Here is a 12396-nt window from a genome sequence, read left to right as displayed (position 1 = left end):
TTTCCAAAGATATCGTCAAAATATCTTCTTTACTTGAACCAGATTCATTATTTACGTAATCAGTTTTAGTAAATTCCACTCCAAGTACTCTAGATATATCAAAGTTAAGAGTATCTTATTAGGAATTTTGTCGTATTCCTACTCTAGATAATCTTAAGCAAGATATTCTTTATTATATCCTTTATAAAACTAAGCCATATGGTATATGAATATTAAGAAATATAGGGGATTATTTGAGCCGCTACTACCAAATTACGATATTAAAGGCTAAAAGTAAGAGCCAAATTACTATAAACTAGTAACTTAAATAACTCTGGTACAAAGCTTAAGCTAAGGAGGGAAATGGGATTAAGGAATTTAATAATAAGATTCTTGGAGCTTGCCTTAATATAGTAGTTATTACTAAAGCTCTAATCTCCCTAATTATTATATAGAATCTGTCTTTTATTTTTATTAAATAGCCGGAATTTCATATCTTTTACTAAGTCCTGAATCGAGCTTGCAAGGGCAAGATTATAATCTCTTACTCTAGAGTTTATAATAAAGTTAAAGAAGCTTGGGAAAAGCATAAGATTATTATATAAAAGATCCTTTAATTAGTAGTCTTACTTATCTATATTTTGCTTAATATTTGGACCTTCCCAAATTAATTACTTCTTCTAGTAGTTTATATATACTTTACTATATATAATTATAAGAGGGAAAAAGCTTTTCTTATTCTCTAGAAAGTACCTGGCTATAATAGAGAGAACTAGTTCTCTATTCTTTGCCCTATTCTTGAGAATTATAGTATTATATAAAAGCTTAGGGCTATTATTACTAATAATACTTCCTTAAATAATATTCTTTATTAATATATTTAAGCCTTCTTAGTAAAGTCATATAATAGGGAATAGAATATAAAGAAATAGCGAGTTTACTATATTAGCTATATTATTAATCTTATTATCTAAGCCTTTCTATTTATAAATATAATTAGAGTAGAAGAGCTTGAATTATATAATAGCCAGGAAGAAACTAGAGAGCTTGCGGATAAGAAAGTAATTAGGGCTAAGTTTAGGCTTTTGGGATTATTTAGCCAAGTATATAATATTATTATTTATATTTATAGATTACTAGGCTATATAGTAGCCTTTAAAGCTCTTGCGAAAAGGCTAATTCTAATAGATAATTAAATAAGATAGAATAGCTAGTATAATATACTTTTTATACTTCTTAATTTGAGGCCTATAGTAAAAAAGTATTACTAGGACTATAAGGAAAAGCTAGAACTAGATCTTTTAAGTTACTAAGACTAGAAAAAGCTTTATATAATTAAGGAATTCCTTAGTTCTTTCTTACAAGCTATTTTTACTATAGAGGAAGATTCTATATTTATTAATATTATACTTTTTATAATAGATATTTTAATTAAATACTTATAAGAAATAATTATAGGCTTATTTCTTTTTTTTTCTCTTTTTCCTTTTTTTCTTATCTTTACTTAATTAACTTTTATAGGCTAAGTATAAAAAGAAAAAGAATAAAGAAAGCCAAGATTTCCTTTAATACCTGAATATTATATATATAGTACTTAATAAGTATTATATAAAAATAGATATATTTCCTATTTATATTACTACTTTAATTCTAAATCCTATATACTATACGAGATATATTAAAACGCACTGGCTAAAGAAGTAGGTAAAGCTAGTTCTACTAAGGGTAAAAAAAGCTCTGGGAAAGGTATTGGGACAAGGGGCTATAAGCTTTAATTATTCTAACTACTAGCTCTTCTCAGGAGCCAGAAGTACTTGATACTTATAATCGGCTTGCCTTAGCCCTTTAATTAGCTACTAGGCCAGTAAGTAGGGACGAGTATATGGACTTTAATATAGAGGAATCATATAATCCTGGTAAAAAGGGGGCCCTTATATAGTAGTACCAAGATATGCAAAGATAATACTAGCCTAAGCTCTCTCGTATGGCTATTAATATCCTCTTAATAGTACTAATAAGCGATAAACCAGAGAGAGTCTTTTTAGGGGCTCGTCATATGGTAAGCTGGGATAGGGGGCAGCTAGAAGCCGAGATAATTGAGATGCGGGAGTGCCTTAAGTACTAGAAAAGGACTAGAATTCTAGATACTTTCTTTAAATAGGTAAATAATAGAGAGCCTTTCCTTTATTATATATAGTATAGTACTTTACTAAACTTCTAAACCTTCTGGAATTAGAAAAGGGGTAAAATCATACGTATATAGGGATTAGCTCGCTAAATAATCGATTGCACTATTAATATAATCGATACCTTACGATTATGGCATCGATTATTATTGATAGTGCAAAACGCTAATCATTGCCGAGCCTGTTTGGAACGGACACAGAGAGAGAGTTAATGCTTCAGGATCTTACCCGAAATGACATTCAAATCTACGCCTATGACAAACGCGGCGAAGATCCTCAATTCAGAGCCCTCGCCAAAGAGAATCAGCAATACGAGGGTCTCATTCAAAAAAAAAATTTGAACAAGGCCGAAGCTTATTTCTCCAGGTCTACCTCATTGTCCAATTACTCTTAAACAGATGAGAAGACGGCAACGATCTTCCCGAACTGCAGGGAAGAGTTGATCTCCTCCCTTCCGATTTGATGAAATGCTTTATGTACTTGCTGGAAGATATCGACGAGATCTGCCGCCGCGAGACAGCACAAATTCTTCAGATGTGCTTATGCTGCCGGAGTCCACTCCCAATTTCCGCCCTCATGGTCCTGAAAAGAGATAGAGACAATCCAGATTACGCCATTGGTACAAAGATAGAAAACCAGACATGAAATAACTCCAAGTGAATAGGACATAAATGAAGAGATACCTCAATGCGTAGACCAAGGCCTTCTTGAGACAAACGTGGACTTCGAAAAAAGCCTTTTTTTTCAATACAAAGTTGACTTCCTCCATCGAACTGTAAAGACTCTCTGAACACCGAGGAAGTGTAGGATATCCTCCAAACTCAAGTTTCTCGCGGCTTCGACGTAAACACCTCCCCTTATTACGCATCATTAGCTCAAATTGAATGCCTCCAGCCATCAGAGATCTCATCCAGCGACACAGGGATATCATGGCTTAGGTCGCAAGTCTTCACTGCTCAATCGCCAGAACCAATGTCTTACGCAAAAGAAGTTGAGTTTATTTCTGAATAGCGAGGTAATGAATCGCAAATTTTCGGGCAGGCGAAGGAGGCGACGTGGCTGTCTTTTATGGTGCTTGCAAGGAGGAAAGGTGTTGATTTTGTGAAGCTTCTTGAAGCTTCGGCAAAGTTTGCTCGGACACAAGTATACAATAATTTCTGAAGAGCTGAACAATGGAATGAAATCCTGGTTACAGTGAAAAACATTTCTTACAGATGATATTCAAATTTTCTGTGTGTTTACGGATAAACTGGGAATACTTACAATTTCCTTGACTACAGCCCCCTGAACTTGCGGAAACGGTAGATTGTTTCTTAAAATCCTAAAAGGCTGGAAAATGTAATCTTACTTGGACACCAGCAAGTGGTCGCAGTGAAGGACATACTGTTGCCGTCCCGCACTCCAGCCCTCCAAGAATTCTTCATGAAGTTGACAAAATAATCTCAACCAAGAACAGGGGGGTGATTAGATCTCTTTGTAATGGGTGTCTTCAAAGTGAGTGGTTCTAGATAATATTGTGGAGTTCTAAAGAGTATACAAAGATTGCGGCATAAAGTGACGGGATTATAGGGTATTTGTATTGCAAGTTCACTTTCAGGCCACTTTCTACTACACTCACCCACTAAAGCCCTCTATATTTCCAGGCTACTTCCCTATAAGCACGCTGTAAACTTTAAATAAGGAGTACTACCATACCACACTCTTAGAAGGCATATCCCCTGTACTTATAGGGGCAGAGTCGCTAAAGGTCTAGGCTTCGACAAGGGCTGCCATATCTTTTTAGGGCTTCTCCCCTGTACTCACAAAGGAGTTATTACTAAGGAGGCTATCCCTTTGTCTGGCGAGACATAGTTCACGCTAGCAAGGGGGGTGTGGCTATACGCAAGCCTCACCTCGCTTTATTACGCTTCAAGAGGCTTGCGTGTAGCCACACCCCCCTTGCTAGCGTGAACTACTTGGTCTTAGGATAAATAATTGCACCCCTGAGGGTTTCCCGCGTCAGTGCGTAATTATCACGTGCTAATGCTGCTTTACATATGCATTAAAATAATCAATTCTAAAGTCTCTTTAGTATTTTGTATATTATCTAGTATAGGTAATAGTTTGACTTTAGTCTAGTCTAAACTATAGTTTAGCGGTTTAGTCTAGCCTCGATATATCTCAATATAGTTTAGTATAGGATATCCAAGCCATAGTTTAAAAACCCTTTTATAAACTATAAAATTTATATATAAACTATACTAAACTATATTAAACCGTTATTAGACTATAATTAGATTATAGTTTAAGCCTTTTCTTACTAGTTTAGTTTACTAAATCTAAACTATAGTTTCAAATTATAGTTTATATTATTACTTACCTTAATATTATTTATTAGTATTAATTATAGCTTAATATCTATTATATATTATTCTAATTAAAGCTCTAATTTCCTTTTCTATAATTAAGTTCCATGCTTTAATTATAGCTACCCTAAGCTATAAATAAAACCTATAAATTTTAGGGTCTTTTTACTTAATAATATTCTTAATATAATTCTATAAAGTCTTAATTAGATTAAGATTAGATAAAAAAGTAGGCTAAAAGATAGGAATTAGGCTATATTCTTATATAAAAGCCAAAGTATTTCTAGCTATATATTTTCTAATATTATCTTATATAAAAATTAAGTCCTCTTTATTTATATAATCTATTATTATAGGTATAATATACTTATAATAGCTTCGTAAATTAATTATATTTTATCTCTTCTCTTAAAATATACTAGGTTCTTTCCTAAAATACCCTGAAATTTCTTCCTAAAATATCTATCTAATTCTTCTTTATACTTTAGGCTTTATTATAGGTATGGCATTTAGGGCTTAGAAAGCAAAATAGAAGATCTCTTATAAAAATAATTTAAAGCTAAGAAAGAGAAAACTAGAATATAAGAGGCTGCGAGGAAATATATATACCTTATAATATACTAGTCCCGAAGAGGCTTAGCCTTCTAAATATCTCTAGTATATTCCAAGTATATTTCCCTAGTAAGGCGGCCATATTATATATGCCTAGGAGATATCTAATATCTAGTAAGGTATCTCAGATACCGGGTATCTGGAAATTATAATATTACTTCCTCTTTTATAATAAGCTTATCCTCGAGCTTTATAAAAGCCATTAATTCATTTAATTTCGTATTATACTTCTCCCTAAAATAAAACTAGTATCTCGGATATAAAAGTTATATATAAAAGGCTAGTATCTTTACTATATAATCTAGAAGAATTTATTATTATTTTCATATAATTCTAGATAAGTATTATTTTTTATATAATCTAGCTAGTATTACAGGTTTTATAAAAGTCTTAGTATATTAATATTATTATTATAGAAACTTTATAAAACCAGAGAGCTATTACTTAGTACTAAAGCTAGATATTATACTAGATCTTTATTTTAACTAACTTACTAAATTCTATACTTTAGCCTATTTCTTACTAGCTTAACTATAATAACTTATTTAATACTATACTCTTATTTACTATTCTCTAGTATTAATAGGAATAGTTCCGGATTTACTTAATTTAGTAAAGAATTCTAGAAGTCTTTTTATAGCTTCTTTATATAAAAAACTAGATATATCTTTATAGTTTCCGGTAGTTTTAGGAGAAACAAATAGCTATATTATTCTAGAATCTCAAATAGGCTTTCTATTTAGTTTTCTAGCTTCTAGCTTAAATAATTAGATTTCTAGTACTTTATAATAACTTATACTTTATTCCCGACTTTAAAATTAATTAGATAATAATACTTATTAGCTTATATTATATATTATTTCTATACTTATTCTATATAGCTTTAGGCAAGTTATTATAATTTATATAATTAATTTACTAATACTTTAGCTTTATTTCTATTTAACTTCTTCTTAGATAAGTTAGCTTTAATAGGGAAGTTCTAGTTCAGAGAAATATAAGGCTTATAGCCTTTTTTAGTTATAAATAAGAACTAGCTAATAGTTTAATACTAAAAAAAAGCTTATTAATAATTAATTATAATAACCTATTTATCCTAGTTATTCTAATTATAATTAATATACGGATATAATCTCTAATTAAAATACTAATTAATAATCTTTATTTATTTATTTATTTAGGGATAATTAGCTATAAAGAGCTTAAGCTTTATACTAATTCTTATATAAAATTCGCTTTAAAAATCAGATATAAATTAGGGTCTCTAATCTAATATAATTATTTCTGAAATACCTACTTAATATATTATATAAAATAAAAATAGAAATACTAGCTATTTGGCTATAATTATATCTTATACTAGAATTATAATTAGGTATTTAGATAAGTAATTTATAAATATAATAATTATATTATAGCCCGATTTGCTTTCTAGATAGCTTTTAAAGTTTATAATAATATATTACTAGAGATAATTAGAAACTAGAAAGAAATAAAGCAAACAAGGCTTCTTATTTCTAAATATATATAATCTCTTATAAATATAGTAATTACTATAGTATTAATTAATATCCTTACTTATAAATAGCTAGTAATATTACTTTTTTAATAGCTAATAGAGCTTTATATATCTAGGATATCTAGAAGGGAATTTATTATATATTTTATAAATTAGAATAATTTATAAAAGTAATTTAGAAGTTATTTTATTCTTTATAATATAAAGTCTTTTATAATATAAAAGAAAGCTATCTTATAATATCCAGATATTATTTTTGGCTTGAGCTATTATATATAGCTTCTCTAGATCTAGTAATATATAATTATTCTATAAGATCCTATCTATAAGTTATAAACTACTATACTCGGTAAAAGCTTCTAATAATACTTTTATAGAGGCTACTATAATAGAGTTTACTAGTAAAGCTTCTAAGAAAATATCTTTTTCTAGGGGAATTATATCTCTAATAAAGATATTTTCTTCCGAAAAGTCTTTAGTATATATTTGGTTTTTAGAACCGAATTTCGAATTAAATAAACCGACTTTATAGAATATTATTATAAGCTATAAGTTATAAATAATCTCTAGATTAATCTTATTTTTATAAAGAAGTATTTGGGTTTATAGCTTTTTCTTAATCTAGTCCTAAGTATCTATTTTATCTTATATTTATAATAAAATATTTATTTACTTATTTAATTTTCCAGAATAATATATAAGCTTAAAATAATAATAAAATAAGAGCTTAGCCTATCTAGCTTATTAAAAAGAAAGCTTTTTAGTAATTATAAAGTACTCTAAGATATAATAATTAGAATAGATCTTAAAGGAAATATCCTAAAGGCCCTCTAGCTTAGCTTTCTATTTCTCTAATACTTATATTATAGTAAGTATTTCCTTATTATATATATTATAATTAAGCTTTATTAGAAATATGATTTTAAAAAAATAAGCTATAGGATACTAAAGGCCTATTTCTAAATCTTATTAAAAAAGTAAGCTAGTAATTATTTTTTTAGATATATTTATTTCTACTATTATAAGCAGATCTAAATTATAGTATTATAGAACTAGAATAGAAATTATAGCTTTTTTTAGGTAAGTAAAAGCTTCTTAATATTACTCGGATTATTTAAAAGAAATTTCCTTTTTTATAAATAAGATAAATAATTTAGTAATTCGTTTATATTCTCTAATAAAATATTTATAAAAGTTATAAAAGCTAAGAAAGAACTATATATTCTTAATTATTTTCGGGAATTACTAATTATATATTACTTTAACTTTATTAAAATCTATTTTAATACTAGATATAGAAATATAAAATTTAAATATTTTATATATATAACTTTAAATTCCGATTTCTTAATATTTATTTAGAGGCTAGTAAAATATAGATAGTTTATTACCTTTTATATATACTATTTATATTTTACTAGATTTTTTAAATAAATAAGAATATTATTAAGGTATATTATATAAAAGTCATTTAAATACTCAAAAAATATATTATTTATATAATATTAATATATAGCCAGGCTATTTATAAGGCCTTTTTAGAAAATATTATATTTATATACTTTATAATAAATATAAAATATTATTAGCTCCTAAGAGTTCGAATTTATAACTATATAATAAAAAGCTTAATAAATATCTAATTTAATATAAATCTTAGCTTTAGATAATTAATTTAAAGTCTTATTAATAAGTAAAAAAAAGATATTAATTCTTCTAAATAATATTATTTAGATAATAGAAATTAATATAGAAATATAAACCTTTATTTACTTTCTTTATAAAAAGAACTAGTAAAGTAAAAAGAGCCTAATTAGCTTTAATAAAGCCTTTAGCTAGATTATTTTCTAAGAAATATTTAATTTCTAGAAACTCTTAAATAAATTATTACTAAAGAAATTAATATCTAATACTCTCGGTTTTTTTAGGCCTTTAATCTAAATCTTATAATTATATAATCTATAAGAAAAAAGAGTATTAGATTTCTTTTTAGAGAAAATAAAGATATATTTCTTAAGTTCCAGAAATAATATTCTCTATAGCTACTAAAGCTCTATTTCTTCTAATTATTAATTCTCTAGGCCAGAAATAGCTTCTTTTTTCTAAGCTTTAAGCTTTTTATTAATTTTATAAATAAAGATTTAACTAATAATATTATTTTCTTTTTTAGCTATATAATTAAATACTATAGAAATAAAAATAGCTAGATCTAATATTTGTTTTTATTAAGGACTTCTTCTTATTTCTTTAGCTTTTATTTAGGTATTATATCTTAATTAGGCTATAGAAGCTTCTTTTCTATAGTCTTATATAATTTCCTCTAATTAGTTTAAAAGAAAAAAAACTATTTTAAAATAAAAGATTTCTAAAAATAGCTTATAATAAAATCTTATTAATTAATATTCTTTTAATATTTCTTATTAGATTACTTCTTTAGTTATTATTATAAAATACTAATAATATAACTAAATTATATAGATTTAGGCTTATTCTTTAGTTATATAAGCCTATATCTTTTATAATTAACTAGAATATTAATATATATTATTTATTTTCTATTAAAAATAATATTATAATTTCTAAAATTTAAAATAATTATAAATATATTAATACTTTATTTATTAATTAGAAATAAGACTTCTATATATTTCTTAATAAATTTAGCTAGCTTTTTATTAAAACTATATATAGTATAAAATAAGAAAAGAAGTTATAGTTCTATTTCTAAGAATTATTCTATAAGCTAAATAAGCTTTATATTAATAAAAGTATAACTATTAGCTCTAGTATTAATAAGAGAAGAAAACTTAATTCCTAATTTATTTATATTAATAATATAGAATATTATAAGAGTATTTTCTCTTATTAGACAAATTAAATTAATCTTTACTAAATTTATATTATAAGCCCTTAAAATAGAGACTTTTTTTAGAAATACTTATTTCCCGGTTTTATACTAAAATTAGAGCTCGAATTCTCTAAATACTTTACTAAAATAGTATACTTTAGTAAAATAAGAACTAAGCCCGGTTTAATTCTAGATAGAGCTACTTTAGTTTCTTTATTATATAGAACCGGATAGTATTTAATATAGTAGCCAAACTTATTATAATTAAAGTACTTAATAATTAAGAGATTTTCGGTTTTTATAGAATATTACTTATATTTATAAAAGAATATATATTTAATAAAAGTAGTAAATATAGGCTTTTTAGGCTTTTTCTTAAAAATATATTTTTTAGAAATATAAAAAAATATAATACTAGAAGTAAACTTGGCTAGAATAGTTCTTACTTTCTTATACTTTTTAGTTTTCTTATATATAGCCTTAATTTATTAATTATTAGTAATATAATACTAAGGAAAGTAAGTAGTATTAATAGAAGAATTATTATAATATATATATACTAATTCCTAGAGCTTTAATAAGAGCTTCTTATTTAGTTTATATTTAATATCTTAAAAACTAATATTACCTTCTATAAATAGTTATAAGAAGAGAATATAGAACTTCTAAAATATTTAACTAGAATATATTTAAAGCTTACTAAAGTTATAGCAAGTATTTTATATCTTATTAGAATTAGAAAATAGCTTCTTTAAATAGAAATAGAATTCTAAAAGCTAATAATACTAATTTATATTATAATTCTCAGATATCCGGTATTTGAGATATCTTACTAGATACTAAATGCCTCCTAAATATATATAATACGGCTGCCTTACTAGAAAAATATATTTGAAATATATTAGAAATATTTAAAAAGCTAAGCTTTTTTAAAACTAGTATATTATAAGATATATTTCTTTATAGCCTTCTATATTCTAGTTTTCCTTTTTTTAACTTTGAATTACTTTTATAAGAAATCTTTTATCTTACTTTTTAAGCCCTAAATACTATACTTGTAATAGTATTTAAAGCTTATTTCCTTTAATTTTATAGAGAATTTTAAATATACTAATTTAGAACTATTAGTAATATAGATATTACTAAAATAACCTTAGAAATACAAGTAATAGATTCTAGAATAATAAAAGCAAAAAGCTTTAGAATTCTTAGAGGAATCAGGTATTTATATTTTTATAAATATATACTAGTAATATATTAGAAACTCTTTCCAAAAACCCGAAAATTATAGAATCTCAAATAAAGACTACTTTTTAATTAAGTCCTAAAGTAATAGATATATATAGGCTAGTAACCTAACTATTAATCTTAAGCCCTATTTTATAATCTTATAGGCCTTATATATATACTAGTAATAAAACTACTAGAAAGAATATAGTAAAGGAAAAGTATAATAAATTAATTTCCTAGAATATTATATAATTAGGAACTATATTAACTTTTACTAAGGCTTCCGGTAAAATTCCTACTAGTTTAGGTTATTCTATTAGTAGCCTTTCCCGAACCGAATATTCTATTAGTATTCCTAGAGAATTTATAAATAAGTCTATAAAAATAGAACTCTTTACTTTTATTATAAAGCTTCTAGAAACTAGTAACTATATTATTACCGGAAAGTTATATAAATAAGCCAAGAAACCTAATATCTTGTTTTTAAATATTAATATTATTATAAAAAACTACTAGGAAAATATCTAAAGAGCTATTTTATATAAGAATATCTATAGTTATAATAAAGCTATTCTCGAGAATACTAAGTTTTATAATACTAAACTCGAGGATAATATTAAATATTATATAGCTATAGTAAATTAGCTTATAATAGCTCTAACTATTTCTATTCTATTTACTCTAGCTATTTTAAACTTCTTTTAAAAGAATTCCGAACTATTTCCTATTTATTTCTATCTAGAATTCCCTATATCTTATATTTCCTTTAGAGATACTAGAGTTATTAAGCCTCTAGATCTAACTTTCTTTACTAGAGATTATATTATCTTTAATAATTAGCTAGTTCAGATTAAGAATAAGTTATAAGGAAATATTAATTTATATTTCTTAAAGAATCTTAAGATTATTTATATTTCTAGTAAACTTACTAGTAATACTCTTATTCTAACTAATTCTCATATAAATAAAAATAATTCAAATTAGTACTATTAGCTCTTAAAGTTTTACTTTTACCTAAAGAAGCTATATTCTAATTCTAATAAGATATAGAATACTTATTATAACTTTAGTAAGCTTTAAATATATTTTAGTTAAGTATTTTAGGAATTCTATATTCTCTTTTTATAACTATTTATAGAAGATAGTATTAGTCTTTAAGATATTAAGTATAAACTAAATAAAAAGCTCTTATTAAAGCTCTAGGAATTAGTATATATATACTATAATAATTCTTTTATTAATACTATTTATTTTATTTAGTACTATATTACTAATAATTAGTAAATTAAGGCTATATATAAAAAAACTTAGAAATATAAAAAAATAGAAGCTATTTTAGCTAAAGTTATTTCTAGTATTATATTTCTATATATTTCTAAAAAAAGAGCCTAAAGAGCCTATATTAACTACTTTTATTAAGTATATACTCCCTTATAAATATAAGTAATATCTTATAAAAACTAAAGATCTTTTAACTATTAAATATTTTAATTATAATAAGTTTAACTATTATATTAGATATTATCCGGTTCTATATAATAAAGAAATCAAGATAGCTCTTTCTAGAATTAAGTCAGGCTTAGTTCTTATTTTACTAGAATATACTATTCTAGTAAAGTATTTAAAGAATTTAAGTTCTAATTCTAGTATAAAACCGGGAAATAAATATTTCTAAAG

This window comes from Hyaloscypha bicolor (genome assembly GCF_002865645.1).
Source record: "Hyaloscypha bicolor E unplaced genomic scaffold K444scaffold_50, whole genome shotgun sequence".
NCBI lineage: Eukaryota > Fungi > Ascomycota > Leotiomycetes > Helotiales > Hyaloscyphaceae > Hyaloscypha > Hyaloscypha bicolor.
The sequence above is the reverse complement of the archived record's forward strand: the minus strand, read 5'-3'. Positions refer to the sequence as shown.